Genomic DNA, 6,153 nt, shown 5'->3' on the forward strand with positions numbered 1-6,153 from the left:
CTCACTACCTTATGATTTGTCTGATTCTTCAAGATTCTTCTGTGGTGAACTGATGTGAGATCACTCACCTGTATGCTTATGTGTACCCTGGTCTGACTTAGAAGTCAGAGATCTGCATTCACAGTGCATGGATTAAAGCAATGAACTACCAGGGCCAATTTGATTTCATTTTTTGGGTGTTTTTGGGTTGTTGGTTTTTTTTTTTTTTTGGTTTTTTGAGACAGGGTTTCTCTGTGTAGCCTTGGCTGTCCAGGACTCGCTTTGTAGACCAGGCTGGCCTGGAGCTCACAGCGATCCGCCTGCCTTTGCCTCCCGAGTGCTGGGATTAAAGGCGTGTGCAACTGATGCTCAGCCAAACAAATAAAGGTGGGTGTGTGTGCCCACACAAGCAAGACCACACTCAGCCTCCTTTCATTTCTTTACCTTCCATTGATCTAAGTCTGGGTTTCTAGTGTTCAGTGTGTGGCTAATCTTGAACCCATAATGCTGTCACTTTATTATATGTTTAGTTTAAAGTCAAATTCTCTGACGGTGTTCACCAAAATGAAGCCACCTTCTGGAGGGCAGATATCACGGTGGCTTACCTCACCAATATGGAAGCAGTCCTGGGACATACTTTTCAAGGTCGTTTACTCTGGAGGACCAAAACTTAAACCCAATTTGCATGTGTGGAATTCTGAGGAAGTTCTCCTAATCTACACAGTACCCTCGCTGTGTGAAAAGAAAATCAACCAAACTGTTTAACTCCCCGTCTTTTAAAAAAATTGTTTATTAATTAATAAAAATTTTAGAAGGAAACCGGGCCTGATGTCGCATGCCTTTAATCCCAGCACTCCGGAGGCAGAGGCAGGCGGATCACTGTGAGTTCAAGGCCAGCCTAGTCTACAAAGTGAGTCCAGGATGGCCAAGGCTAACACAGAGAAACCTTGTCTCGAAAAAAAATGTACATATTAGAAGGAGGAGAAGGAAGAGGAGGAGGAGGAGGAAAGGAAGGAAGGAAGGAAAGAGCCAGGCCTGGTGGCAGCAACGCACTGAATATTTAAATTTTTCATGGCATTAGTCATAAGAAAAAAAATAAAATAAAGCAGATATAATTAATTGTCCTGGCATGCACCACCAGGCCCTGCTTCCTTTAATTTCATTTATTTATTTACTTATTTATATTGGTTTTTTGAGACAGGGTTTCTCTGGGTAGCCTTGGGTGTCCTGGAACTCTGTTTTTAGACCAGGCTGGTCTCAAACTCACAGAGATCCACCTACCCCTGCCTCCCAAGTGCTGGGATGAATGGCGTGTGCCACCATGCTGGTCCTTTCAGCTCTTTATCTCCAAGAAAGTTTCTAGGTAGTCCTGGGAGTTCCAACCTTAGTCCATCTACACATCAGTTTCAAAGACAGCCAGAGGGGGGCAGAGAGAGAGAGAGAGAGAGAGAGAGAGAGAGAGAGAGAGAGAGAGAGAGAGAGAGTCTATCTCCACAAACCTTAGATAAGTAAGATACACAGACAGAAAGACAAATGGAGGCCAAGCATCATAGTTTCCTCATGTAATCACAGCAGAGACAGGTGGACTTCTGTGTTTGGTTTTTCCAAGTACATATTTAAGTCTTTATTCAGCTATCTATCAAGGATAAACTGGTCCTTTATTTAGTGTAGTCTCCGTACCCCACGTGGAACCATTGAAATCCCTAACTAGATGAGGCCTGCCTCCAGCTCACAGAGTTTCACCTGCCTCTGCCTTCAGAGCTATGTGATTCAAGGCCTATAGGACCACACAGAGCTGGCTTCTTTAAGTTCTGGTTTCAGAACTTAACCCCAATGTGCATGTACAGAATTATAGGGAAGCCTCTTCTGATCTACACAGTTCCCTCGCTCCATGAAAAGACAAACCACATAAAGGCTTAACTCGCTCTCTGAAAACAAAAAAACAAAAATTAAGAGCTGGATGGAGAGGTGGCTCAGAGGTTAAGAGCACTGACTGCCCCTCCAGAGGTCCTGAGTTGCGTTCCCAGCGAGCACAAGGCGGCTCACGGCCATCTATAATTTGATCTAACGTCCTCCTCTGGCGTGCAGGCATAAACGCAGGCAGATAAAGCACTGTACACATAATAATGAATAAATATTTTAAATTGAAAATAAACTTTTAAATTAACCATAATGACAGGGGGGAAAAACTAGTTCAGAATCTTTCAGTAGCCAGGAGGTGGTGGCACATGCCTTTCTTTAATCCCAGCACTTTGGAGGCAGAGACAGGTGGATTGTTGTGAGTTTGAGGCCAGCCTTGTCTACACAGCGGGTCCAGGACAGCCAAGGTTCCATAAAGAAACGCAGTCCTCAGGAATCAAAACCAAAACCAAACCAAAAAAAAGAAAAAAATTTAGTCCGAGGAGCTACACCATACCTCTGAGACGGTTCCTTTCATTTTATTTACCTTTATTTCATTTCATCATTTTTTTTATTTCTTTTTTTTGGGGGGGGGCAAGGGATTCGTTTTTCACGTTAGCGTTTCTCTGTGTAGCCTCTACTGTCCTGGAGTTACTTGCTTTTTTAGACCAGGCTGCCCTAAAATTCACGGCAATCCGACTGCCTCTGTCTCCCGAGTGCTGGGATTATTGTCATGCGCCACCACCGCCCGGCCTTATTTTAATTTTTTTCTGTGCATCATTCGGTATGAATGTGTCAGATCCCTTCTAGTGGTGTTACAGACAGTTGTGAGCTGCCCTGTGGGTGTTGGGAATCCAACCCAGGTCCTTTGGAGGAGCTGACAGTGCTCCTCACCACTGATCCATCTCTCTAGTCCCATTTGTTTTGTCTTCATGCTCTCTTTCTTTGAATTCTGAGGCACTGCCACACAGGGGGGAAAACATTTCTGAAGTGATCTTCTCTCTTCTCTGTGTTTACCATCCCTCTAGATGGCAGGGACTTAAATCCAATTCACACGTGGTGGGGGGCTGTGTGGCAGAGCAGAGGGTCGGGGGCACGGTAGACCAGGGGACCGTGGCAGAGGAGGGCCAATGCAGGTGCGCCGGGGGCGGGAGGGGGATTGTGAGGAGCCTCTCACCCCAGACCTTGAAAGTACTCTTTAAATTAAAAGTGTAAAAAAAAAACCAACATTACTACTAACACACATTTGTTTTGGAATATAATTTATGGCAGAAAGAAATGTGTGGGTTCGCATACAAGCCCAAACATAAACAAGAGACTGGAGAGACCAAAGGCAGAGCAGCCGATGCCTGTTCTTTTCGTTCAGGGTACTATTTATGTGAAATGGGTTGGAGTCCTTCCTAGTCCCCTCTACAATGACCTAGAAGTTTGACTGTCTTAAGCTGAAATCAGGAAGCAGTCCATTTCTGGAAGAGGAAAGAAAAGGTTGCTATGAGTTCAAGGTCCAGCCTGGTCTACAAAGTGAGTCCAGGATGGCCAATGCTACACAGAGAAACCATGTATCGAAAAACAAAAAAATACAAACGGACAAACATAAAAAAATCTTAAAAGAATCCCAGACACATCTGCCGTGTATGGTATGGTGGTGCACGCGTTTAATCCCACCACTTGGGAGGCAAAGACATGTGGATCGCTGTAAAATTGTCTCGAAAAGCCAAAAAAGAAAAAAAAAAGAATCTGACATCTAAACTTTAACCAATCATTACCTAGTTTACATCCTACAGGTGCACATCTACCCAAGGAACACACCAAATTTCCACTGAGTCCTATCTTGCTGTCGTAAAAATGAGACCACAGGAGCAACACCAGACCTCCCCCTCAGCTGGGTTGTTTCATTTTGTTTTTCTCTCTTTCTGTTCTCTTTGAGTTCTGCATTAGGTGTGCAGTGTTCTGCCTGCATCTCCACCTGCGGGCCAGGAGAGGGCACCAGGTCTCCTCATAAATGGTTGTGAGCCACCACGTGGCTGCTGGGAACTGAAGGCTCTACCCTCCCAAGAGCAGCCAGTGCTCTTCAACCCTGACACATTTTTATTTTTGTTATTTTTATTTTTTATGTTTGTGGTTTTTCGAGACAGGGTTTCTCTGTGCAACATCTCTGGCTGTCCTGGAACTCATGGAGATCCACCGGCCTCTGCCTCCCAAGCGCCGGGAGGGGACTCGGTGTGGCGGGAGAGGGGCGGCGGCCACGGGAAAGGGACAGAGGCCCCTTTCTTCTCCACCACCCTGCCCGCCGTCCATGACACACGTCTGACGGGTTCGCGAGAGAAAGAGCGAGAAGATCGACCGGGAGGAGCGCGGAGGTGGAGGCGGCGGCGAAGCGGGAACACGAGCCGGCGACCTCGCTTTGGCGAGTGCCCTGGGTCCCAGGGCACGCAACATGGCGCGGCGACGGGGCCGACACTCGCTGCCTCTCCCTGACCCCACCCCCCGGGGAGGGCTCACATTGGCGAACGGATGGACCGCGGCGTCCCAAGGGACCGTCGCCAGAGCAAGCCAACCCCTGGGCAGAGGAAAGACGGAGAAGGCGGCGGGCCCGGTCCAGGGCGCAGAGACCGAAGGAGCAGCCACGGCACGGGGTCGGCCAACCTTGCGGGCTCTGGCGGCGCGACGACGCTCCCAGATGGGGAAGGGGTGCGCGGGTCGGGAACCCGGACCTGGGGAACGGCGTGGCCCCGTGAGATGATGGGCAGACATGGAGGCAGAAGATGAAGGAGAACGAGGAGGGCCGAGATCCAGACCCTGATGACTTCAAGGGTACGACGACCCCGCCTAGAGAGGCAGAACCTGGACCGAGACCCCTCCGTCACCGCCTAAGCGTGACCGCTCGCGCCACCACACGGCCATCAACACAGACCCTGGGGACACGGTAAGACCGTCACTGACCCGCCTTCCTCGCCCACCACTGAGCCTCTCAAAGCGTTGCGGCCTTTCTTCAAGCTCTCCTCTGCACAGAGGCCGGGAGGCGGCGACAGCGGCCCGCCGACAACCACCCCACATGTCTGAACTTCGGGGGATGGAGGGCCTGGAGTCAAGAACCCTGCGAACAAACCACCAGCCGCATGAACCCACCCCTCGGAGATGGACATCGAAGGGGTGTGGCGATTGATCTTCAAGGGACGCTCAGACAGGCATAGCCCCGGGAGGAACCCGGGGACACAAGAGAGTTTGATGTGTCGATGATCAATGTGTCCTGCGATTCACATTAATTCTCGCAGCTAGCTGCGTTCTTCATCGACGCACGAGCCGAGTGATACACTGCTAAGAGTCCTACGAGTTTTTCGTCGGGCGTGTGGGAGAGACGGGAGTCCCTCGCTCACATCACACGTGCTGGTGTCGGCACAGTGCCCGGCCCCCCACACTGGGAGAGAGGGCTCGCCTTGGGCTGGCCAGCAAGAGCAAAACAGATGGATCACGAACTCCAGGGGATGGGTCGGTTGGACCGAACGGGAAAAGAACCACACACACACACAGTGACACGGGACCCGCCCAGCGAACACAGCCGAGACGCCCAAGACATGGGAAGCCGGGACGGCAAGCTGGACACAGCTGCGCGTGCCCCACGGATGCCCAAAGGGGAGGGTCCCACCCCAACCCTCAACCACGGCCTCGGGAGCGGCCCTGGAAGGAGGAAAGTGGGGGAGAGTCTGAGAGAGCCGCGGGAGGGAGAGAGGGAACTCACACACCTCCAGGCTGACTCCCTACGGGCCCACCGCCCCCCCTGACCCTGGGGGCTGAGAGGCGAACTCCCCAGGGGTCTTTAAACCTGCGCGCCGGAACGCGACAGTCAGGTACCCGGAAAGGTTCGGGGAGGACACGCGAGGTCAGAAAAGCCGGGAGGGGATGGATGCCGGACACACTGAGGCCATCGCCGACCGCAGGCAACACGCTTCGGGCTTGGTAAAGTCGTAGCCGTGGCATAGGCGGCCGAGATGAGGCGCGACAGCGCACCCCACCACAACCACGACATAGACTCGCACCACCGCTAAGGGAGGAGACGAGCCGGACGGGAAAGAGGGGCGGCCCGCGGGAAGCGGCATTCACCTAGCGTGGGGGGTGGGCCACCCCGGGGAAGAAGCGGAAGGAGCGAAGAGAAGGGAGAGGATTGCGAGAGAGGGATGAGAATGGCAAGAGCTGCCCAACCCACAACAGACGGCAATGCGCCCCGCCTCCTCACCATCCTCTACCTCTTTCCTCTTCCCTCCTTCTTTCAACCCA

Source organism: Acomys minous (assembly GCF_964271855.1).
Source record: "Acomys minous genome assembly, chromosome: 8".
Classification (NCBI taxonomy): Eukaryota; Metazoa; Chordata; class Mammalia; order Rodentia; family Muridae; genus Acomys; species Acomys minous.